This window comes from Cyanistes caeruleus, chromosome 2, assembly GCF_971803275.1.
Source record: "Cyanistes caeruleus chromosome 2, bCyaCae1.hap1.1, whole genome shotgun sequence".
Lineage (NCBI taxonomy): Eukaryota > Metazoa > Chordata > Aves > Passeriformes > Paridae > Cyanistes > Cyanistes caeruleus.
Window position 1 is genome coordinate 33092123 of NC_141702.1, and position 26970 is coordinate 33119092.

A 26970-nucleotide genomic window follows, 5' to 3' on the forward strand; every position below is an offset into this window, starting at 1 on the left:
GTACTCTGATGTCATTACCCCACTGACTTTTGGAAATTAAAATTATGACAAAGAAGTGACTGTATTTGCACATGGGTACATTTTACTTCCCTGGGAGTGGAGAGATTTGGATGCATACAGGCTGCAACCTCAGCATTTTGTCTTCTACTTTCTTCCTAGTTAGAAAGCATGCAGTGTTGTCATTACAACTCATGAATGTAATAATTTAATAATTAATAATTTAATAATTAGACACATCAAACCATACAAAATAAGATGCAAAATCAGAACTGGATTATTTTTTTTTTAATTCCATCAGAAGAAAACTATGCATGCTACGAAGATGAAATAAAAAATTCCCTATAATGTGTATCATATATGGCAATAATATTAGACCAAAAGAGTAAAATATAAGATGGTCTTGTATTGAAAAATATTTTAATAGTGTGCTTGAAATGACTGAAATAAGATTTTAAAAGGCTATGTGTCTATGTGAACCTTTAAATACAATTTTAGGTATTTTTGTGACAATAAAAATAGCATACATCAGATACTGGAAAATGTCAGGGGCTAACGTGGTAAATTACATGGTTTGTACCTGTTTTGATGTTAATTTTGCAAATTCCTTTTTGGGTAAAGATGTCCCTGGAGAGTGCAGGCTTTGCAACTCACACTTCCTAGTAGAGAAACTAAAATGTAAGCAATTATGTCTGGAAGCAAATATTTTGAAGAGTCTCAAGATCATTTTCATGCTTTGGAGGTCTTTCTTTCCTGTACAATACAGCACCAGCAACCTTGATTTTCTGCAGCTCCCATGAATGCCCAGGAAATGACTGCCATGGTCTGTATGGTGGAGCCAGAGCAGCAGCTGAGCACAAGGGCAGCTGCTGCCACACCAAACTCCAGTCCTACAAACTGGTTTCAACCTTCCTGTAAGATGGTGATCCCCAGAGAGGCAGATATCTGTAACAAAACATGGTGTTTGCCATTCGGAGCTGAAAATCCCATCTGGAGGAGGGCAGAAAAGGAACACCAGATTTTCCTATGCTACATGAGGTTGTTTCGGGGGTTTTTTCTGCTCTTTCATGTATATTTTTCTTATCTGAATTCAAGCCTGATGTCACCTGCCATCCCATTCTCATATGTGTGTGTTCTGCATATCTGGGTTTTCACACACGCTCATCAGTTCAGGGACAATTTCTTAAAAATCAGGGAATGGGTTCAAATGGCTCATCCATTTTGGCAAAGCTGATTTATCATCAGGATCCAAGCAAGTCTCTGCTTCAGGATATTTTCCTTGGTGGTTCCCCAGCTTCCCAGGAACTTGTTTCTCCACTCCTTGTTTCTGGGCAGGCAGATCCTTTCCTATTTCTGTGGTATCTTGGTTTCCTTGTTGCAGTTGTGTTAGGTCTAGTCTGAAGCCCAGGATCTTGATGAAGCTGCTCTGCCACTGGAGCTTTCTTTGTCCTGTCTGGTATTTTCCTTTGTTTTCCTCTGGGTTTCTAAACTTTTCTTTTCTTTTTTTTTTTTTCTTCTTCTTTTCTTCTGATATTATTAGAATCCTGCCTGTGCCATGCTAGAGTTCTAAGAGAAAGCATTGCGTGCTGCAGAGAGGTCCTGCATATCCCCATGCTTACACTGGCATAAGACCTAGGGAATTCTGCAATTATTAGCAAATAATAAATGCAGGTGTAGGAACTTTTGGGGGAGCAAGCACAGCAGTAATCATGGCCAACCTCTTTAAATGTCTCCCAGTATGGTAAATGGCTGGACCTTTTCTATGCACAGCTTCTTCAAAACTTACCCCTCTTTGATCTGTAGAAATGTTTTTGCATGACTTTTGGAAACCTACGCTGTGATGATAAGTGAAACTTCTTAGCCAGGACACAGTTACTCTGTGACAGGCAGTGAGTTCAGACTGGCTTGCAGTTTTTGTGGAGGTCTATCTTAGGCAGAATTTGAAATTCACTGTGCAGAATGGACACCAGCCACTTTTAGTGCAACCATCTCCCAGTAAGCTGTAGTCCCCACAGAGCTCACTTTGTGCCCTTTGAACAGTTTATTTCAAGAAAGATTAACACAGAAAGATCCTGGGATATGTTTATATCTCTCCTAAGGGACAGGACTGTTTCCTCCCCAGCATTCAAACTACCTGCTGGAATTTCTGTGCACATTTTCATTTTACTCACCCAATGAAATGCCAGGGCAGAGTTTTTGGGCCTGAAAGTGCAGGAAATGTGTGCTGCAGACAGCAGCCTTGCCTGAAACTTCTTGGCACTGGTAACGTTCTCTGCCAGACTGTTGAAATACTCTTGAAAATGTTCTTGTTTAGTTCAAAATGCAATTAAATAAACTCTGTGAGTCCAGGCTAAAATACTCCTGTGATACTGTTTTCTCCCCATCATGGTGTATCGAGGCCGGAGAGAGAGAGAACTGTCAGCCAGTACAGTTTGCATAAATACAGCAGAGGATGTTGAAAATGAAAGGATGAGAGATCTACCACTAGAGTCAGTGAGTAAAACCTGTGACTTTATAATTCCTTTGAAACATGCTGAAAAATATTATCAAGCTATTCTATCTTCCTGCCCCACCATGTTATGTTTGACACTGAAGGAAAAGAGCACAGTGTTTTACTTACCTCTGAGTGGTGATTTTTGTATCAAGCATATAGATCTGAATCTTGACACAGTACCCCTAATTGGCTGGGTGTCACTGTCTATTGACAAATGTCCATATAATATTTCCATCTACCTATATAGGCTACTGTAAGAGGAATTAGTACAGCAAAGGTGCTCAACTCTTCCAAGAACTGTGTCACTGTTGAAAAAGAGTGCTATTTATCATCCTATTCATGTCTCTTAGAGCTTGGTTAACTTTTCTTTGAATATTTAGAGATCTTGTAATTTAAATTTCCCAGTCAAGTCCAGCAGATGAATAGGGCATAATAACCTGCAATGGAATTCAGTAATGGTTAATACTTTCTGTGCTTCTACTCAGGGAGCAAAAAATAAAGTTCTTCCACTAAAGAGTGGAGAAAGAAATATAGTTTCTCCAGACTTCAGGCATCATAGCAGCCAAAATTGGACTGCCTCTGAAAGAATATTGCCTGGTAGGAGACAAGTGAACATGTCTCTAATGAATCCAGTGCACAAATATTAAGAAACATTTTCATTCATTCACAGAGGGAGAGATGGAGAAACATTGCTTTATTCACTCCACACAGCACAGTTACAGTGAAAACAGGTTACTCATCAGTCAGTTCCTCTTTCTAGTGCATCTCATTCATTCTGTGGCTTGCTTATAACCAGCTGAAAAACATGTAACTTCCTTTACAGTATTTGATCACCAAACATACAAAAGACCCTTTTGAATCAAGAAAGAGGAATTTCAGTTTCTATATATAGGTCTCTTGATGTAGGAATAAAACCAGAATTCTGTGGTCATAATGCTGGTTTTTTTCTATAATTTGTCTCCTTTTTGTAGTGCAATATTTTACTGACAAAGGAATACAAGTGCTAAGTTCTTGTCTTTTACTTTATCCTGATCATTGCAGAAGCAAGAACAGGTTTTGTATCTCTGAGGAGAAAAAAAAATAAAAAAATTAAGCATCATTAATGTGCCAAAAGCAAGTGCCATGTTCTTTAAGAGAGGATAGAAATCTACAAAAAATGTTGGTTTGACAAAAGTGTTAGAAGAATCTAAGGAAAGGCATCCAATTTACTGGTATACTGAATAAAGAGAATTAAGTGTGCAACTAAAATGGATATTCACTTCTACTCATATATCTGTCTGGAAGGGCTTTGATTAAACACGAAGACATTCACCCTATAATGTCACAAGGTAATATTTTCTGCTTCTAAATTTATTTTGTCATGTTCCATGGTAAGAAGAAATTAAATACCACACATGTCTTAAATGTCTCAAAAAATTAATTTTATCTATGTTCATTCTTGTTATCTGTCTGCTCGTCTGTCAGACACTATCAGGTCAATGCTGCTGAGAAGTGGCATGGGGTGGGGATACCATGAACCAGCCAAATCTTCAGAAACAGAGTTGAAGTGTCCCTTGAAGCTGTTATGGATTTTCAAGAGGGAAAACCAGCCTCTGAAACTAAGACAGTTTGTGAAGTTTTACTGAGCCTGCAAGGACACAAGCAGGTCAGAAAAAGCATTTGATGTCTGGGATAAAATCCCATGCAAGTTTTTTCAGGCCTGGAAGGATACAACTGTGCTAACCCTAGGAGTACACTGCCAGAGGCAGACTTCCAAATGTGGTGTCAGTACATGTTGCTAGCACTGAAATTTCTTTACCATCACACACCGGGATAATCCATCCTGGAACTATCTTCCTGTTAATCCCCTGTTAGCCTGGCTTTTCAGCACAAACCAGAAAATGTGGCCCAGACACTGCAACTCATTCTCTGAGATAGACTGACCATCATAAACTACCAAGGTAACAGCTGTGTTCTTTCATAGAAAGGCAAGGCTTGCTTTGTTTTGTTTTAGTTAAAGCTAGCTCTGCGTGTGTCCTGGCCAGTGCTTCAGTGGTGTCCCTGTGCCTCTGCAGAGACTGTTGGCAAGCATTGTGATATTCAGGCCTGCCACATCCAGGTAGAAATCTTGCTAATACTCGAAACATGCTTTATTTGAAAGCTGGAGTACATAAACAGCACGCCACAATCACATTAAAAGAGAAATAACAACGGTGCAAACAGGTGATTAAGTTGAGGTCTCTCAACTTTTCATCTAAGCCAACTTGAGCAAGATGCCCAGCGCAAACAAAGCCTTTTCCTCTCTGTGAGTGCAACAAAGCCTTCCTAATACAAGGGATGAAAACACCCAAATTTCAGGGTTTGGAAGATCACATTATTCCTTCTGAATGGGATTTTGGCTAATTTGCCTCTAAATTATTCTGCCCAGCAAACTCAGTAACAGCATGGTGGCTCAGCAAATGTGTTTTATCTTGCCTTTATTGCAGCCACCCATGTGTCTTCAAAGGCCCCATGGAGATTCTGGAGGGCTGTGTGTGCCCAGGGGCACTTTCTGCTTCTACTCGGGCATCCTGGGCTCGGTCTAGCTCTGTAAGCACCATGAGCAGCCTCCTCTGGTGTGCCCCACTGCATCCCCAGGGTTGGGGGGGCATTGTGGCCCTAGGGACACCCCCAGCAGGAATTTTTGGGACAGGACTGCAGGGAATACTGAAGGATTGCCTCTGCATCATAGCACAGGCACATGTTGGAAGCACTATCCCTTGAAAGCTGATCAGACATTGCACATTGCCATGTGGGGCCAGAAGGTACATTATCAGCACATAGATATGCAGGGTTGGGCTGATCACTCAAAAAAAGACAACAGCTCCAGCAGGAAAAGTGCTGATGGTCCTTCTGCTCCAGGCCCAAGGCCTACAGCTGGGCCTGATACTGCTGTGCAGGGGGCCCAGCACACACCCTACAACTTCAGTGTCTGTGTACAACCTCCAAAAGAAACTATTTTTATTCCTACAGCCAGGATCCTCTAAATGGTCAGTAAGCACCAGACATGGATCAGTGCCAGAAAAGCTAGGGGGGATCCAGATAAAACAAGGCAGATTTTGAAGAAGATATTGCAGTTCATTGCTGTGTAACGACCCGTGGTCACATACATACAGACAGCATGGGTGTCAGCCAGCATCACACATGGAGTCATTGCCAGCTCTGGAAATACAGACTGCTGCCCGGTGAGCTGCTCTGCTCACTCAGGTGACAGCCTTGTTTCTGGGCAAAGGTAAAAAAGCACAGGACAACAAGGAGCACAGTTGGAGAGTCACAGAATCATGGAATTATAAAATGGTTTGGGTTGGAAGGGGCCTTAAAAATCATCTGCCATGGGCAGGGATGCCTTTTACTAGACCAGGTTGTTCAAAGCCCCATCCAACCTGGCCTTGAACATTGCCACAAATAGGACCACCACAGTTTGTCTGGGCAACCAGTTCCAGTGCCTCACCATCCTCACAACAAAGAATTTATGCCTAAGATTTAATTTAAATATCTCCTTTGTCAGGAAATGAAAAATAATGTCTGCATATGTAAACAACAGAGGCAGGCAAGAAACAGAGAGTTGGAAGCAACCAGAAAACCTGGAATCTGTGTGAGAGACAAGGAAAACAATCAGAGCAACATGCAAATTGGAGGGAGACCAGTAACTGTAAATAGTGATTACCTTCGCCTTTTTGATTCCTGCTATGTTCAAGAGAACTAGAGTCTATGGAATTTTGAATGGCACAGCATCCTAGAAGTTGCTAGCATCAATTCATTAATGAAAATTAAATTTTTCAGAACATCCTCACTGAGAGCTTCCCCAATCCCTTGACAACCACAGAGACCTAGGGTCTGGCTGTCAATATATTTTTATATTAGGAGGAGAAAAGTGCCAAAGAGGAGAGTATCAGTGGGTGGGTACTTGGAAAAATAAGATTCCAATATTAACTTGAAAAATCAGTGAATTTGTGGAGTAAGTTGTTAGACTATGAAGATGGGGTTGCTTGAAACAGGATGCTAGTTCCAGCAATGACCTCATGAAATGATATATTAAAGTAAATTTTTTCCTTTTTTAAGGCTTATCTCAACTTTCTTCATTTTCAGTAGTGCACTTGGATAATTTAAACCAGAAAGAAAGTAGAGTAGCAGCATACTGAAAACTCGAAGTACCCTTTGGTTTAGAAACACAGAAAAAAGGTAGGACTTTCCATTGGACCTATTTTTCTACATTATTTATTTGTCCTACTGTGTGCATCTACATGCTTCCTATAAATTACACAGATAAGCAAATCTACTGTCAGAAATCTTATACTGTAAGTATACTTCAGATAATCAACAGTGAGGAGCTGGAGATAGGCAGTATTCCTGTGTTTAAAGAGAAATTTGAAGGCAAAGGAAGCATTTGAATGAAGGAAGGGTATTTTAAATGAACTGTAAGGCAGGCAAAGAGGATGAGTTGCCAGTGGGAGAAAGCACTTTCTAAAGCAAGGACTGAAAAAACACTGGGCTCAAGACAAAAGAGCAGAGGGATACCGGGGCTAGATACTCCATGGCAGAACAGAGGGGAAGACAGAACACTATGGATTCAAGTAAAAAGGAAATTTGAAGGGGCTGTGTAATGCTGAAGGTCCAGTGCCCTATATTTTGGCTGCAGTGACTTCTGGTGGATAAGAAGAGGATAGAAGAATGTATTCAGGGAATAAAAGGAAAGGATGACTAAGAAGTGGATATGAATCCCAGGAAAGGATGTTTCAAGCTCAGGTCTTGATGATGTCAGCTCCATAGATAGTCTGCCTGCCTGCCTATCTATCTATCTATCTATCTATCTATCTATCTATCTCTAATGAAGTTTTCATTTGCCACAGATTGTTCCACAGGTGTTTTCTTTTGAGTATTAGTGTTAGCTTTTGAGTAACATAAGAAGTTTAACTTATGCAGAACTCTTGCTGAAGGCCTGCATGCCGTTCAAATTCTGCTTAAATCTCATTTTGAAGATTTCAATGTTTCACAAGTCCTCAATTCCTCAAGCTTAGAGGCCTGCTATTTGCCATTTATTTTTGATTTCTGACTGGGTGACACCTCAAGCCATAAAGAGTGTTTAAACTAGCTCCCTGACCCACATAATATTTATAGGTATATTTGTGGGATTCCTTGTTTCTGCTTCCAAAATTGAATTCTCCCTGGTGTTCAGCAGGGAGTGTGCACAGACGAGGTGGTACTCTTGTTAATGTGTATCAGTGTGAATTTATGACTGTTGCCTGCCCTATCTTTGCATACTTTATTTTCTCACAGTCCAGTGCAGTTCTGGTGGCTGAGCACAGTGCAGTGGGGCCTGGCTGCTGGCTTGTGAAGAGAGGGTTGGGCTGAGCATTTGCTGAGAGACTTATTACAGTCACTTTTGTTTTAATCCTCCTGCTGCCCTGTGCTTCATGCTGTATTATTGAAAATGAAGCCTGTGTTCAAATAGTCACTCTCACACTCAACACACAAGTGTGTGTTAGTAAAATTTCACATGCAGACACAATTTGCATGTTAGATGTTTTCTGGTGACAGTCAATTACCATCAAAATGTTGTGCAAGATGCTGCATACCTTTAGCCATTAGCTGATGGACTAACATACCCAGGTCATGAGAACTGGATAAATGCAAAGTTTATAAACTGCTCTTAGGATGTTTAATCTTGCCTTAAAACCCATAACTGCACCCCACATACAGTTATTCTACTTTTAGCTATGTTTTCTCCTCCAAGTTAATAGTCTCTTGTTTTGAAAGTCTAATTTTCTCTCTGCCTCTCCAGAACCTTTAATTCTCTTGCAACTTGTAAGGTGTCACAGTGTGGAGACTAATGAATTGGCTTATATTGCAGCCTTACGTCTTGCAATGGAATTACATTACAAATCAGCAGGATATATCTGCTACTCCTCTGCAAGCATGAATAGTCGCAGTCCTGCTGTGAGTGCACCTAGGGTGACTGGAGAGAGATGTCTCCTCTTCAATGAATTTGTGAAAAAACAGGTTCTTTGATGTAAGGGTTGTGATGCATCCTGGAGTAGAGCCACTGAAGAGAAGGAGAGACTTTTAAAGTAATTTACTAAATGTGTTCATATCAAAGTCTCATAAAGGGGTTTATTTCACTAGGAAACCCTTCTCTTCAGTGAAGTGGGCTGCAATGCACTTGCCAAACCACTCATCCATTGCTAACAGGAATGAGCATGGAGTTAAATCAAAGAAACAGATGTGGCTGGGTAAGGCAGCTTTCCTATTATATGTAAAAAAATAGGAGTATGTTAATCAGTTTTGTAATTTTCTGATAGTGTTTCTTTTGGCTCAGTGGAAAACTGCAGTCAGACAAGCACTCCTCATGCAGTATTTGTACTCCAAGCCAGTGCAAGGTTCAGTTTCTTAGAACACATTTGCATATCTGGACATCCAAGCTCCAGATTTTGTCCACTACTGGCATATCTGAGGGTCAACAGAATCCCTTCTGTCTTGCTTGGATTATGCAAAGGATCTTCCAGCAGTTCCAGAAAATATACATCTGTGTAGCACTACAGCGAGGAGGTGCCGACACACCATGGACAAGATTTAAAAAGGGGAGGGATTATTCAGATTTACCTGTTTAAATCATGTCTGTTCCCCTTTTCCTGAAATCACTGTGCAGCTGGGATTTTTGAAAAAACAATAATAAAAAATTTGGATTGCTAAAATTGGAGGTACTTCAAAGGAAACCTGTCTCACTCATATAATGGCTGTCTAAGATGTACAGCCCCCATTTTTGTTGGGTTTAATTCAGAATTGGTCAGACTGGCTTCTCCTTATGGAATCACAGAGCTTGCCTGTTGAATTCCTCTAAACCCTCCAAAACAAAGATACAGTAAATCACCTTTTCTGTTTGCCTTTGAGTAGAAATCCAGCTGTTTTCTGCAGTACTTCTAAAAGACTCAGTTTCCACAAAAAAAAAAAAAAGAAAAAAAAGAAAAAAAAAGAAAAAAAAAGTACAAATTCTTTGATAGGAGTGTTGAATTAGGACATTCTAGCATTTTTTTCTTTTCCAATCTGCACTAATAACAGTATCAAATGCGTCCCCCAAAAATCCTTAAGGTGTGTTCCCCCCTTAATTTTTGGAGTATGAGGTTTAAGAAAAAGTTTTGCAGTTTGTTTTGGTTTTGCATCAAATGAAACTAACACTACCTAAAATATATTGTTCCAGACAGGATGTCAATTTAGTATTAGCTTGCCTTTTCATAGATCCTGTTAGAAAGTCTAAATGCAAACAGGTGAATATTTCCTGGACATCACATGGAATACATGATAATTATGATATGGCTCTGCTACACTCTATTTTTTGTATTATGACATTTTGACAAACGATCATCCTAAATGGAGATTCTTCATCCTCATGGGAGTTGATGTGACTTCTGAAATGAATAAGGATTTTTTCAGATGAGTCACTAGTTCAGATCAACTTTTTGTGGGTTATATAAAAGAGAATGAAAGACAGAATTAAATAAAGCCCCCTCACTTACCTCCAGCTGTCACTGGCCAGTAGCTAAGAACCAATTTTATTTCACACTACAGAATCTACAGAATAGAAGATACCCCCCAGGAATTAATTTTAATACCTCAGTAAATTAATTGTAGTGTTTTAGTCTATCCATGGAGCTGCAGCATTCCTGTCTTTACAGATTTTCAATATAATACAAACTTTTTTTACTTCACAACATTAAATTTCTTTCCAGGACAGTAGTCCTATTCAGAACAAAGTGGTTGTTTTCAAGGTCTCCATGCATACCTAAAATTGTTAAATATACTTACAGTTTTCCAGTCCAGCAGGCATGGGAGTGCTCCTCCTTGTCCTGCCTGTTAAATTTAGTCAGAGGTTCTGAAAAGAGGAGCAGATTGTTCACCACTGGCAGGTAAAATCAAGAAATAAAAATATTGACTCAAGACCTTTGCGGGACAATTAAAAAGCTAATGAAAGGGCTGAGGTTCCTGTAACCACAGTGAGCAGGAGAGAAGGATGATGTGCCTCAGCTTGGCACTTCTCTGGGTCCTACTTCTGATGCTGAAATGCTTTGGCCGTGGAGTTTATAAAGGAATTCTGGTGGAGCATCATGAGTAATAGGCAAATGCTTCCTGAGGCATCTCTCAACAAACTCAGGCATTTCATTCCCTATTTTTATTCTTCCAGAAAGGATGTTAACATTGCTTTACCTTTCCTTTGGACAAACAGTGGCAACAACACTGTGGCAAAGGTGAATGCCAAACAATGCAGGCAAGGCACAGCTGCTTTCCTATCCAGCAACCAAACTATCCAAGGCAGACATGGAAAGAAGTCTAGATAGACAGAGCAGGAATAGTCTCTCCCAGTATGTCCTCATTGTTTTGCTAAATCAGACAGAATAAGTCAGTTTGGTGGTGAAATCCTCCTAAGTCTCATGTTCTGTGATTGGGAGTGGGAGAAGCAGATTCACAGAGTCCCTTCTGGACTGCTTTGGGTCCAGCACAGAGACCGTGCCCACATGTGACTGCTATCAGCAGGGAACTGCAAAGGGGAAGGGGCCTCTGCCCCACTGTCCTGGGGTGACTTTATCATACTGGTATTCCCAATTGTCTGCTTTATGTTATATATCAAGTTCTGTTCAAACTTTAAGCAGCTTGGCTCACTCTGACCCCAGGTGGGTGGTAACTCTCTCTCCAAGTCATGTGTCAGTCCTAGCAACTCTGGATTTTCTAATGGGTGATCTGATCATCAAAACTCCAGAGACAATAATAATTTACAACCATGGCATGATGTGGGTTTTCACTCAGCTGAAAATTACTGCATTTGTTGAACTCTGCTGGCTCAGTTCAGACAGAATCCCAGTAAACAGGTGTTTTTAGGTTAGAAAGCAGGAGGCTGAATTTGAAGCCTCAATGTATGTGTGGCAAAAACAAATGGAAATATGCATGAAGAAGGGTGAAAATGCATTCAAAATGTCACTACTTTTCTTCACCAGATAAAAGACCAATGATTATTTATTCTTTTTGTTACACTGGTGAGATATTCAGATACTACAGGCTACACGTAAAGCTGAAGAGTATCAGTAGGAACAAGGAAACTTCAAGGCAACTAAATTAATATCCAAAGATTCTCTGTTTCTGCTTTCCCTGGGGGAGTGCACATATGGTCATGAGCTTCTGGGCTGTAGGGTTCTGTACCATGCACTGATTTCCCAATCTAATTCATCCTTACAGCAGAATACCTGTATTTTGGGAGAACTAAAAGAAGATCGAATCAGATGAAGGTCATCTAGTATCTGGACTGCAAAAACTCTATCAGGACAAGGATGGCACTACCTTCCTGAAGAACAGGAGATACAGAACAGCAAATAGACAAGTCTTTGAGAAAGCTGTGTGCTGGATGGGAGAAGTGATTTGGTTAATCCCATGAGTGGAACTGCCAAAGCTTGCCCTGTTCAGCAAAGGCTAACAGGAGATGTGTCTGTCCTATGTAAATACATTAGGAGGATAAACATCAGGAAGAGAAAAGAGCTGGTTAAGCTAAAGGACAATACTGGCTCAGGAGGAAATGGCTGTAAAATAATCATGAATAAATTGAAAGTGGAAGACAGAAGCAATTTTCTCACCATCATGGTGAGATTCTGGAGAAGCCTGCTGGTAGGAGAAGTGGACATTAACTATTTCTTACAAAACAGAGCCCAGGGAAGGGAATATGTGACATGACGGCCTGTAGTAGCAAACTCTGGGATTGACATGTTCCTAAGTGACAAGGTGCAATCACTGGAAAAAGCCTATTATCTCAGATGAGGACTGCCTTGCCCACTGCCACTTGATGTGAATGTTAATGTCAGGCTTACCAGGGCTGTCTCCCAGACTAAAGCCCTCACTCCCTCCTGCTGTCATCACCGTGTGTCGCTGTCTCTGCCTCCCAGAACAGTCCAGGGCTGCCCTGGCAGCAGCTGACCTAGACAGAGACTGAACCCTCGAGGCTCTAGAGACTTATTTCTGCCAGAAACTGAGTGCTTAATTATTTTTGGGTCAGGGTACCAAGACAAAGAATACTTCTGACCTGATGTTACCCACTGCTCTCTGGGTAGTTCTACGCTTTCCCCAGTTGTGCTAGCACCCCTTGTCACAAAAGGCACGGAATTTTTTGAGGTCTGGCAGAAGGTTGAGCGTAATATGACATAACTCGTGGGGTTTTCCAGCTGTCTGTGCTGCAAGGAAGCCTTAGTGGGCCGGTGGGACTTGTTCAGTCAAGCGGCAATGCCTTACGTGTTGCACTGGATCACAGCAGGGCTTCCCTCACTTTTCCTGCTTGAGCCTTCTTTTCAGATTTGGAATGGATTTAGCCAGATGTTTGCTACTAACACAGGATGAACAACTTATTCAGAAATACCTGTCTGAGGGAGGATTTATTTGATAGGAGAATTCTACTGAGAATTTCATACTGGGCATATTTGAAGCAGGGGTTTGTTGCAACTGTTAGCCCTTAAAATGGCAATTTCCAGAGGGCTTCTTCTGGATCTTGAATTCAGATAATAAATGGTTAAAAAGAGTATTGAGGACCAGCAGAATGGGTAGGTTTGTGCATGGAAAAGAGCTTGCTAAGTGTGCCTAAGATCAGGGACAACCTCTCTTAATGGCCAGAACATCTTGAGTGGTTGTTCTAATCCCCACTTTCAGTTGTTGCAGGGAGCTGGAATACTACTTGTTCTGGACTATTTATTTTGTCCTAATATTAATCTTCATGTTATCTATGTAAGGAAACATGCTGGTGATTTCTCTGTGTCTGGAAACACAAAGCCTGCTCACATTTTTAAATTGTCCTCATTACTCTGCAAATGCTAGCTGCAGATATTTTTGTTGGATTTTTTAAAATTAATCAACATGGCAAAGACAGGGAGTGGAAAAGGCTAAAAGTAACAGGCCAGTGTTTATTTGTACTGACATCTGAGATTGTCTTAAAATGTTTTTGGATAATATGTCAAAAAATACAGGAACTGAGAGTCTTTGGATCTTGTATTAGCTTTTTTTCTGGGTGTGAGTTTTATGTTATCTGGCATGAAAAAAAATTGTTGAAAATTACTTTACTGATGACCCATACATAAGTGTGATTTTGCGTTGCTATCCATTTTCTGCTGGAAAGAGAACTCATTTTCTTTAGGTTTAGATTATACTTTCCCTGAGAACATTGGAGAGAAATAAAAACATTATGCTTTATCCATAATGACATGTAATAACTTTCATGAGGGGGAGAATGAATAGCTTGACTACTAATAATGAAAGAAAATATGAAAGATGCCTTTAAAATGTTTAAACTTACTCTAGTATTAAGTAGAGGCTTTAAAATAGCTTCATATTTTTATTCTAGAAGAGAATCTTCATGAATCATTCATAGCAAGGATGAATTTCTATTCAGTATGCTGCTTCTTCGCATATTACCTTCATACTTCATCAGAGTCAGAAATTACTCCATTCATATAGTTCAGGAAAGCCACAGAACTGCTCTTCTGTGCTGCAAATAAAAGAGAAAAATAACTTTCAATGTTAAGGAAATAGTTTGCAATGAAAAACAGGTCTACTGAGCTGGATGAGAGTGTTAAAATAAAGGAGTTTTATCACATCCACGTCCTGAACAAAGCTTTTCTGCAAAATTTTCCTTAAAGTGGAAATTTCCTTTCAGCATAGGAACATGTATGTGATATACTTAACCACATGGAATCACTTACAAAACAGTCTGGATCTCATGCTGTTTTCAATATCCTACAGGTTTTTTGATCATTTTTTGGCTCATTCATCTGTCCCTGAGAGTTTGACAATGTAAGAGTCTGAGCATTGAAACTTGTTCCTGTTTGAACTGGAACTGAACTCACATAAAGAAACTTGCCATGTGACAAGTAAGGGAAAGAACTGGTTTGGTAGAGCTGCCAAAAAGTAGGCCAGATGCAAAGTATCTGGAGGTGTGATAGCACCCAGACCTAGGTTTGAGCCATGAGTGCCTCAGGCCATCCTCCTGCCAGTTGTGACAGACCCTGCTCCCATGTGGGGCCAAAGGAGAGAAGCAGGCAGAGAGCCCTGCTTATCTCTCTCTTGTAGGCTGATTTCAGTTTCAGTCACCCACATCTTTATTGCCTCTGTTTTTAAACTCATCTTTCAGATCTAGTTGAGCTCCATCAGGTTTTGGATAGTGTCCCTAACTTTTTAAACCTAAGACAGAAGGTCCTAGACAGTGTTTGCTGAAATAAAACCAATACTAAGTTTAAAGAGTGAGTAAGAAAATAAGGTTTTTAGAATCAGGCAAGTGAAGAAGCATCTGCTTCCATTGCAGTGCTTTTGAACAAGCTGTTTTCAGTCATGTATTGCTTTCATCTTTGCCTGAGTCTTGTAAGATTTCTTCCTTTGACTTATAGCTCTGTAATCAGAAGGGACTTGCCTCTTGTTCATGAGCAGTTACCACCATGTCATATTACTTTGTCAAATGCTACTGCAAAAAAAAAAAAAAAAAAAAAAAAGGTTTTCATGATAGACAGTTTCTGTAGTAGAGATTAGTTCAGTTCTCCTCAATTTTGGATCTGAAAGCAAGCTGCTTTGGCAGATAACAGCAAGATCATTCTCCTGCACTGTCTTCTACCCAGCACAGTGGTATTTAACAACAACAAAATAAATAAGTTCCATAAAAAAGACTTTCTTATCCTTAACTTCAGAATTCATGTTTTGGAGTTTCTTTTTATCGTGATCTTGCCTTCATGAAGAAAAAATGTCCATCCCTAAATGCAAACATGGCCTGGCCCAAGAAATGCCAAACACAGCAAAAGAAATGTTTTCCTTTTCTCTGCCTTTTCCTTCAGTAACAGCCCCCCATTCAAAGGGGTGATTAGCAACTGGTTATACTTCCGAGTGTTATTCAGCTATGAAAGGGATCTCAGTATTTTTAAATTGATGAAAATTTTCCATTGAAATAACCTTTATGGGCTCTTATCAACTTTTGTTTGTTTTAGCTGTTTTGATTCAGGCAGCTCCATACGGTTCAGTTCACCTGATAATAATGGAAAAATAGGAGAAGAAAAAATCTAAGTAGACATGAAAAGTTCCTAAAGCCAAGATGTAATAAATATAACAAATATTTATTTAATGCAAGGATGTTTAATATTTTCAAAAGACGTAACCCAACTTCTTTTGCTTTGAACACTGATGTATGTTCACCTTATTACTCCAGCATCTCACACTACCTTAATTGTAGAATTAATTTGGTATACTAAAATAACTCTTAAATTTTTATAGGTCTAGCAAAATTGCTTCACCTACAGATTTTCATGAGTCCTCAAGCTAAACAACCCATTGATTATCAGCTGTAAGATATGGGCAACCAACCCCTGAACTGGTGTTACACACTTTTAAAGATACTGTCTTCTAAAGCTTTTGTTCCCACAAGAATAGGAAGAATTTTGCATGTGAAAGTAGTAAATTAGACTATGCCTAGTGAACATATATTTAAACAACTTGATGCAGACGTGTTAAAAAATGTTTTTGCAAAATACATGGTGAGGTAATTAATAACTAATGATATGAATCAGCCTCTGACTATAGCATTTTACTTTATATGAAATTTAATTTAATATTTAATATTTAATTTATATGAAATTAAGAGATGGTAGCAAAGAAAGCATTATTGACTTAATAATTTCTCAGAACATATGATAAAAGTGCACTGAAGTTTTAAATTGGAAGAGAATTTTCTAGAGGACACGTTGCATTTTTGCCACTGGAGGGACAAAAAAGAACTGAATAAGCTGCTGTTTAGAAAGATGAGCAGTATAAAAAAATCTGGAAACAAAGACCTATTGGTTGTTTGCATACTGCTTTAAAGTAAAATCTTGTAATTAAGGCTGATTTTATTCCAGTTGTAGCTGGAAACGGGTCATGGCCTCCTGTAGATGGCAGAACTTTGGCACAGTGTCTAACAGCACGCTGAATGAAAACAGCTTTTCCAGTGAAAAAAGTTAGGGTGACTAACTCTCCCTATTTTAAGATTAACTGGATGATCCTGTGGGGATGCATTTCTCCTCTGATGATCAGTAAAACCATAGGACACAGCCTTTTCTTAGCCTGTGTGCGGCCATACTCTGGTAAGCTCAAAAGAAGTGGGGACCTCTTTCTACATAAAAGTGAGGTGGTGACCAGGCTGCCTGTCACCTCTCTGTGCTAACCCAGGGCTGTGACACTTTGGGAGGGAGCCCTGGACAGCCTGGGCTGTGGTAAGCAGCCTCTAGGGCTTCTGTGGGGCATCTCTTCACCTGGGCCCACTGAAGCCAGAAACAACCATCTGACCCCCCAAAAGAGGTTTAAGCTGGAATGTTGATTTTTCTATTCATGTCAATGGGTAGCATTTAACCTTTGTTTTCTAAGCACATTCTCTGGCAATTTTAATGTGTGCTATTGCTTGCAGTTTTGTTTGGAGGCAAGTTCCTCCTTTTCCAATGCAGCGTCAATATATGTTAATTAAGAATTATAATCATTTGCCCTCCTGCCCTGTACCAATAGCCTTCCTCTAACCAACACGTGGCTTCTCTTCATGGCTCTTCAGTCACCACACTGCTGTTTGAACATGCTGAAAAAGCCATATTTTATACTGAAATGGGGTTCAGTCAGAAACTTAGATCATTACTAGATCAAAAGCACCAGCAAAACCCATTTCCCTTCCTATGTCTATTCAACTGGGTTCAAATCCTCGGATATATTCAACTTTAAATTAAGTGGGGTCAAATACAGGGGCACTGCTGGAAGTGCTTGTTTTCCAGATTCTGTAATAAGAGGACACAGTAAGAATGAAACTGAAAGCTTGATTAAAAATTAGAATTAAAATTAAAAAATTAAAAATAAACATAGAAACACAAGTGTACCTCCAAAAATTAGGAGTGAAGGGCCCAATGTCCTCTTTTTAATAGTTCCCAGCACGTGTGAAACAGTGAAATATAGAAAAAAAGTATATCCTGATTCTTCTGCATTAGTACCTCTGACTCAATTATGATATTTCTTTAAAGAACTAACTAAATTAAATTTTTTTCTTTCTTTGTGCTTAGTAGTAATATCCCATATCATTATATGCATTAAAGGAGAAGAATGCCAGGAAAACAGGGTAGCCTTGTTCTCTTGAATATGCAATTTTTTAACTTTATGGGAGGTTTTGAAACAATTATTTCATTTTAGGTGAGTGACAGTGGGTTTCGTGAAAAAAAACCCAAAACAATAAAAAAGCGAAAACCAAAACAAAAGAAAAAACCCACAAAAACCCAAAAAAGAACAAACAAAAAAAGCCACAAACCAAACCAAACCAAAACCAAAACATGCTAAAAAAAGCCCAAAACAAAAAACAAAAACAAAAAACATAACCAAAAAAACCCCCACCAAAACCAAATGGAAACAACAAAACAAAAACACATTCACTCTGTAATATGTGCTTTACTGCACTTACTGGAAGTCATTTAGCAGTTATAATACATCAGCCACCTCAAACAACAACACGATATCTTCATTCTGAGGATTTAACTGAAAGCATCTCTGCAACAACATGAGCAGGACTTGGCCATAACATAAGGAGAGGGTAAGGCTGAAGACTTTAAATTAACAGATGTCTTATTTACTTCAGGTATCTGCATTACAATTTAAATAAAAATATATAAGCAAGGGAAAAGGTTTTTGTTTATCTGAAAATCTTTTTCTCCTTATTCACAAAAATAGACACCTGCAAATAGTACATGGCATCAAAAAGTTCTTGGGCAAAAGCAGATGGAAGTCATTCTGTTTTAGAGGATGGATTGGGTTTTGTGCAGCCAGGTTATGGAGTGACTGCTGATTTATTTTAACAGGGAAAAAAGCCTGCTACCTCTTGGAGGCAGGATGATGCATTTGCCTGATATTTGCGGTTGATGGAGTGACAGAATCAGCCATCAGTGTTGTTTTATGTCTTCTGATTTTTAGCCCAGCAGTCTCCCACAGCAGCTGTTGATTACTCGTGACATTTTCCACTCACTTCACACTAGCTTAACACAGGTATAAATGTGAAGTCATTTTCTGGACTGAGGAAATCAGCCCCTCAACCTATCCTAAACCCCATTGTTTCTGTTATAGAAGCAATTACAAGAAATACACCTTCCCTGAAGCCTCATAAAATGCTTTTTGATAGAATCAAAAAATCAACTGTTTGACAGCTTTTTATTTGCTGAAAATGTGGAACATGAATACAGTCTAAAGGTTTTCCAGGCTTGGGCCAAAGATTGAGATATGAAAGTAGGAAACAAGGTGAGAAGGAAAGAGGTTGTCTGAACTTTTCCTGTTTTTACTTTTTTGTAGAGCTGAAAAGTCTCCAATTTTTATTAAATTTGTAAATTTATAACATTTTATACATTATCACACATAAGTTTATGTATTATGGTGGAATAGCTACATTGATTCTCAGATGAGAAGAAAATCTAGAGAAAAAGCTAAGAATTTCAGGTGGCTTTGTTCTGACAAGCAACTCAAATCACGTGGGTACAGATACAAATAAATACAAATACATAAATATACAATTATATTCTAATAATTAAGTATGGTGTCATAATATAACTAGAGATCTGCATGCAAGGAGCATATGTAACACAAATAAATCATCATGATGACAAATTTGGATCCATTTTGACCTGTGAAAAACAGTCAAGGATTGAGTTTATAATTTGTGTTGAATTCCCAATTCAAAATTTAATACTCTTCCTACCACCAGAACTACAATGTCCACTTGAAGAAATGGAATAAAAACATAAGCTTCTTATTTCCTCCACTGCTTAAGATAAATAATCTCTAATGACAAATTTGACTGACAATTTTTTCAATAATACATGAAGCAGAATAACATATCAGTTGTTTATTCCTGTGTGTATTGGATTTGCATTATTAACAGTGATAAAATTGTTGTTATCTGCAGAGGCAAGATGGGCTGAGTGAAAGCAAACAGGAATTCAAAACCATTTTTTGTTTAATGTGCATATGTTCAGATAGGGTCAAAATCAGAAGAGCCAATGCACTACAGTGACTCTGGTAGAAATCAAATTGAAATAAGAACCATGAGATCAACATTTCAAGATAAAGTCCAGTGATGCTCCCAAAGAGGATCAGTGGAGCTGATGAAGGTTCTGGAGCATGAGTCCTGTGAAGGGCAGCTGAGGGAGCTGGGAGTGTTTAGCCCCCAGAAAAGGAGGCTCATTGTGTGTCTTTATCTATGTCAGGATAAGGATATCATCCATATAAAATAGATAACTTGATGTTTGCCATTACAGAAAAGTAGTTATAGAATCAAATAAAAAAGAAATTAAAGGGTCGGAACATGGATAATTAATCTCTGTAATTATTTTTTTTTAGATAATTTTTTTTATGAGGCTATTACAAGTCAGACTGAAGCAATAGTGTATAAAACAGATTTAAAAAAAAAGCTCATTTCCTTGACTCAATTAACTTAGGCGATCATCTTGCTTGAAAATAATTTGTATTCTTTTAGCCCATTCCAGATATGAGCTAAAGTTTGGCTTAAAATTTAAGATATATCATTTCCTGGAGATAGAAAAATGTGAAGGAGTTAGAGCATGATATTCAGTCACACCCAAGCACATGCACCTGACTGGAGACTCCTGTAAGAGCTTTCATTTAACCACAATTATATTCCTACCAGAGGCTTAACAACACATAAACTTAATTGAAAGCTGTTCATAAAGGAATTGCAAAGGGCACATTTGTTTCCTCACAGGTATTTTTCTCATGAGCTCCTATGCACAATATGTATTTTACCAGTGCCAAAGCCTGCAAAGGCAGATGGCTCCGAGAGAAGGTCAGAGCAGCACTGGAGAATGGCAGACGGAGGGAAGCAGTGGAGCTACTCTAATAGCAGCAGCAAAGAGGTCCCTGCTCTGCAGCACACAGTGGAGCTGCCCTTTTCATACCATCCCTGCTCTTTTCTTGGGTAAATGTCTGCAGGGCAGCTCGTCCAGCATCTTCTGCCAAACAATCTGCTCCAGCCATGGGGCTGACCAGCGGGTGTTAGTCTTGGCAGGTGCTAAAAAATGTCTTACTCCTCAGGGGTATGTCTGGAGACTGATTTAGCAAGTACTACAGCACACAGTGATATTTGGAAAACACTATATTCTCCAGTGTTCTTGACTGTACCCCAAGGCTATATGGGTTTGATACAAGACACTGGACTAACCTCATTCCGTGGCAGACTATATTCCCAGAAGGCAGATCAGAACACACCTGCTAGCAGTAAATTTTAAATTTACTTAAATTTAAATTTAACTAAATCCGAAACATTACAGGAGATGGCATCCCAGTGGCATCCTTACTGTTCTGGGAATCTCTGTGGGATATTATGGGAAGAAAGAAATCCTGTCAGTTTGCATAACAGCTGAAGAGAGGGGAGAAAATCGCTTGTGTTCACCATGAAAGCTGTGTTTCAGTGCAATGCCTTTGCAGATTGCTGCTGCCATGTGTTGAGATTGCGTGGTGAAGGTGGTACTCCAATTCAGGAGTGAAGGGAAAGTGTACACAAGGGGTAGAGGGAGGGCAGGAGGTAAAATGAGGCCAAATGAGCCAAATGAGCAATTGCTTCTGTGGATGTGCAGTGAATGTGTATTCCTTGGGCTTCTGGTGCCAGTTTGACTGTGGTGATGTCGTATTAACCCATTAAAGACTTATGTGATGGGCTAAAGACACAAATGCAGCTGTATAAAAGTGCTTCTCAGGACCTTATTTTCCTCGTGATGTCTTCATGGTGGCTTTTGGGGAGCAGGATGCTGGCTCTGGGATGATTTCCCTACAGATATTTACTACAATGATAATTTCTGCTGTATCTCATACTGTTACTTTCAGCTCTGCAGAGTTTAATGGTATTTATTTTCTCAGAGTTCAAATTTGTTGCAAAATAAGGAAAAGCCCAGATGCCCAGCCTTCATAGCCCAGATGAATTTTTCTTTGAAATCTTGTTTCAGAGGCTTTGTTCTCAAACAGCAGCACAGTGTGATGACTTAGTGTGTGAGAGTCTGCTCAGTTAGTTTTGGAGAACTGTCCTGACTAGAAGAAGCAAAATTTATCAGTCTGCAGCTGTACTGCTGACTGCTACTCAGTCTGAACAAAACCAAGCCCCTTCCATTATTCTAGCTTTCCTGAGGACAGCAGTTTGGGGTTCTCTGCAGTTCATTGCACAGGAATGAACAAACCTGTGTTGAGTTCCAAGCTCTGAGGGACCAGAGCTCCACAGTGAAACAGGAACAGAGCCAAAATGGAGCTTTGGCATAAATGTCCTACGCTGTTCTGGTGTCCAGCCTTTACAAGAGATATGGAGACAGACAGGGAACAGTGGATACACTTATATATTAAAGCTTCTAAGAAGCTCCCTATTTCTTCTAAAATGCCTTATGGAATAATATGATCATAATTTACAAACAGCTACACAGGGAAGTATTTTCTGATAATAACAGAATATTGATTTCCACAGAAAGCAGCTTAACATGATCCACAGACTACAGATTGAAGGTAAATTTGGAAGTCAAGGTGAACAAACTCTGAAAAGAAAGTGCCTTGAAATATGGTGTATTCTCTGCTTTTAAATCAAGTTATCTGTGTCTTTCTAGATGGAGAAATATCTCCCTCTTTTCTTATAAGATATGATATAGTGGAAGGGGGAAAAAACAGGGCTTTTTTAGAAATAGGTGAGTTAGTTCTTTATTATATGGGAGGTGAGATTAGATGATAATTGTGTTGTTTCTTCTGGTCCTTAACAGTGAAAACATTTGTGAACTTGATGGAATAATCAGGACCTTTTTGCTTTCACAGGCACCAGTAAATGCTATCTTCTGATAAAGCTGAATTTAATAGAAAATGAAAATGCAAATAGAAAATTAAAACAACATTCTGTTATTTTTATGTATCAAACACAAATGATGAGGTGAATTAAAAGTGGTAAGATCTTTGTGTATGTGAATGAGGAGATTATTAAGAACCCTAAAACAAAATATAAAAGGTATGAAAAAAGTGGACTTGGATATCTTTAGGATACTTATAAGTAACTCAAAAAAATTTAGATAAAATGCACAGCTGGCAAAGAAGCACTATCATTTTGAAGGCTGACAATAGAGAAAGCGAGATTGGCATGAGATAAGAAGAAAATACTGGCAGGAATCATCTGGCACCTGATTTTTCAGGGAAGAATGATGTTGGCATAATTCTGTTTGGAATGATGTTGGTGATTTTTTTGGTTGGTTTGTTTGTTTGTTTTGTTTTGTTTTTGTTGTTGTTTTGTTTTGTTTTTTCCTGGGATGAGGGATTCAAAACTGTGGGGACAATACCAAAAAATCCCTTATTTTTAAGTCTGTAAATTTGATGTGGTGTTCTGTTAAAGGAAATATTGCTGAGGTCTTAGGGAAGTGGAAACAGAAAGAACAGATGTTTTCACAGATTTTTCACAAGTTCACTCAGTCTAGGCAACATTCCTGAGGACTGGCTACAAGAACTGGATAACCTTTAAAAAGTGTAGGAGTATATGAAATATGATAGAGGCTAGCTAATACATACAAAAAGTCTAGGAAGCGTTTTAAGGACCTCAAATGGAGAAACATTTGTAAAAGCAGTGCTTGAAGATAGACTATCTACTTAATTTTCAAAAAGGGAAACTGCTTCATTAACTTGACAGAACACTTTGAAGCCCAAGGTACTAAGACACAAAAAAGATAACGTGTCTTTTATCTAAGGTTTCTATCAGAAAGGCCAGCTTTTAACCCATTTGAGGTTTTCTTATAACATATAAAGCCAGGGAAAAGATAAAACAAAACTAGAGAAGATAGTTCTTCACACAGACTGATTTCAAGATATATTAAATAAAAAATTTTTTTAAAAAAAAAAGGGCCCACTCTGCATCCACTCTTAAAATGGCCAGAGTAGGCAATGTTAGACCCCAATAATAATGAGACAAACACCACTTATTGTGATAAATCTATCTAAAAAGAAGATCCAGTGGAGGAATGTTTCTGGTCTTTGCAGTGTTTCACTGGGAATATAGGACACTTACGTGTTAGAGCCCTGCAAATAAGTACCTGCTAAGATGGAATCAAGCTCCATATGGAAATTGCTGAGGCTGGTGTGAAAAGCTCCAGACTGGGACTGTGAGATTCTGGCTGTGGAAATTAAAAGTTGTTATGAATGTAAGCCTTAAGTCCAGAGGTCTAGCTGCTGTTCATTATTGGGAAAGATATTTGTCCAGGAATGGAAAATGTGATTGAAATATATGTTCCCTAAGACTTCATACATTTTGGGAACATGAAACAGCCAGAGTGCTGTGCTGGCTCACCCTACTCTGTCATTTTTCTTCCCAGGTGGGCTCCAGTCAAATTTCTTTCTTGTATATGTCTAATATCTTGTGCAATAAAGATCAAGACTCATTTTTCTCTTTTCAGCCCTGGTCGTCTCTGAGAAACTCTAGAGAAAGCCTGGAAGGAGCAATTGCACACACTCTTAAATATGGATGTTTTATTATTTGGGTTTTTTTTGACAAAAGTATGAGAAAACCTCCCCCAGACATATGCCTTTGTTTCATCTCTACTACCCATCTGGCAACCAGACATACCTGAAATGGTTTGGAAAGGTGGAAAAAAAAAAAAATCAGTTTTAAAAAGATCTGAGCTTCTTAAAAATTTGGCTCAATGTGCAATACAAAGTGTCTGTCTGCTGTGTACCAAGTTCTCACACTGTTTTCCTTCAGACTCCAGACATATAAGGAATTGGTTGCACGGTTTACTAGAAAATGTGGTATGGATAAATACATTTGTAATTTGATTTGTCTGGCTGTATATAGTAAGCACTGTAATAATATAGCATTATCCTGTATTATATAGCATGCTTTCAATTGCACCCAGAGAGATCCACCCTGGGTGGAGAGCATGGAGCTTGGCTGAGCATGGTGGTTCTAAAAAAATGAAGTAACACATGCTTGGGACCTTAAGTTTATCAGTAGCCCAAAGTCACAAAACCAAATGCCTCTTACCCTCTCAGTGAATTAAGTTGTCCTGAGTGCATTTCTGGATGAAAATATATTTCTACTGAAATATAATTGACTGTGGGAGATTGTTGTGCTCTGTTTAGTTTAGGAGTTAATTAGATGCCATCATTGTAAAGCTTTCTCTTGCATGTTATTTTGGCTAAGCTTTCTTTCGCAAAATATTTCTTTATATAAGCCCGGTGGCAGTGGAAAGATATTGTTATTTTTATCCAGAAAGAAAAAATAACTTTGCTACTGTACTAACTCTTCTCCCTCCACTCTGGGAGCAGTCCAAAAATAATACTTCACAGGATGAACTACATGTTATGCACTTGTACCTACTTTACTGAATCTCAAAGCAACACAGTATCTTCTAGTTGGTAGGAACAACAGAACTTAGAAGATAAATCCATAAGTGAGCAAGAAAGAGCAAAGAGGTCTTGTTTTTTGCCTTTGGGATCACCCATTATCAAATTTGCTTTGCTTCTTTTGAAATGTTCATGCCACATTTTCAAGGTAGTTTTGAAGTGAAGCAAACTAAACCAGCAGAGGTGGAGCATCCAAATCTCCAGTTCATATAAAGCCAACAATGATCTAAATTTGCCACAGTGTCAATATGCCATGGCAGTCGTAAATAGCATGTGCCTATTAAACAAAGGAAAGAAGCGTCCTTGGGCTTATTTTCAGGTATAAAAAGCAAACCTAAATTTCCTTCCGTTTGTATTTGTTTTTCCCTTATGAAAATTACATGCAGGTCTTGGCATACTAACAAAATCCAGCAAACTTAGCCCTTGTAAACTTGTTTTTTGTTTGGTTTTGGCTTTGGTGGGGGTATTTTTGTGTTGGTTTGTTTGGTTATTTTCTTCCTTGTATGGTAGGAATATGCTAACTGGAGAAGTATTACAGATGAACTGTGCAAGGGAACTGTAAGTGGTCACAGACAGCCCTGGCCTCATAGCAGACCCTGGCTGGAAGTATGGGAGTGGATTAAGGATATTTGGATGGCCCCTGCGGTCTCTATGAGTTCATAGTGTCAAGAAATCCATCCTTGCTTTCACCATACTTTGATTTTTTTCTCCTTGCAATTCACCATTATGCAATCAACAACTGCAAACCAGTATTGGGTGTTGGAGGGACAAATTCTGCTCTTTGCTTTTAGGAATTCAGAGTCAAGTATAAGTCTGTGGTACAGCTTTTTGCCATTTGAAAGCAAAGAAGGAAATATTTTCCAGTGCAAACTGGTATTCTGTTTGAGATGTTTTTGCTGAGATGATAATAGCTTATCAGAAGTCCTTCCTAAGAAGTGAAGCTGTGGCCTGGCTATGAATATGCACTATAGCAATAAAATTTTAGAAGTCTTAGATTTCCTCAAGTTTTAATATAGATGGTGTACTCTTTAAATGGGATTTTATATTGCACTTCAAAACTGTAAGCAGATGAGAATTCCTGTGGCAAAAAGTGCTGAAGGTTAAGGAATTCCCTAATCCAATTTTCTGGCAAAAATAGAAAATCACATCCAACCCCCAAATTTCATACACATCATTTTTCCTCAAAATAATAAACAAATTAAATATTTGTTGGTAGTGGAAACTAAATGAAAATAACAAAACTCCTATGTTCTTCTGGTAAGGGATAAATTTGAAATTAAAATTCTAATTATTTTTTTCATCTTGCTTTCCTCTCTTTTAATTTGACCACTCTGTGATGAAGAACTACAGCCAAACTGAGTGTAGGCTTGTGAAATGAGGAAATAAGATCTGATCACGCTACTCAGGAAATTCTTGAGCACTATAGGACTCCAGTATAAACTGAGTGGGGCTTAGTAAATGGAAAGATGATTTAGTAGTAGTAATTAAAAAGTCACACAGGTAAGCAGAGTTCATGGACTCCTGCCAGAAGCTGCTTTGGGAACATGCATTTTTAAATGATTAATATAACTAGCCCATTCCAGTGTTTTCCCAAGTTCTTCTGTTCTCTAAAAATTTGTATGTTTTTGTCTACTCAAATTTTATAGCTTTGTATTATGCTTGTCATTTTACCTTCTTCCCATTACACTTTTCCTTTCATTTCCTTTCCTTCTCTTTTGATCTACTGCAGGTGACAAATGCAAATGACAAGAAACATAAACTGTCAGTGGAGTCCTGGTATAAATGGCAGACGTCCCACTGACTGCAGTGGGTGTTACCTTCACTCATGCCAGGACTAAATTTAGTTTACAAGTTAAGAAACTGGGGCAGCAGGGGAAGAATTCTGGCATTACTATGATCCTCCTTACCATGCTTTTATTTTGCTCACTTCTGACATTACATTTCCTTTTTTTGTCCTGCATATTGTAAATCAAGAGACCTATCCCAGACCCCCTGCACTGGGAGAGCTGAACTTCTCCAGGTAGGAAACAACTTGTCTTTTTCCAAAG

At 38.8% G+C, this 26970-nt stretch overlaps 1 long non-coding RNA gene across 1 annotated transcript in view; it reads left to right on the plus strand.

The window, feature by feature from the left end:
• Positions 1-1493: 1493 nt before the first annotated feature.
• LOC147654719 (uncharacterized) overlaps positions 1494-26970 on the plus strand; it is a 35854-nt gene continuing 10377 nt past the window's right edge. Inside the window, exons 1-2 of the long non-coding RNA XR_015282523.1 lie at positions 1494-5499; positions 6599-6691. This is a non-coding gene — a long non-coding RNA (uncharacterized LOC147654719). The remainder of the gene's footprint in view (positions 5500-6598; positions 6692-26970) is intronic.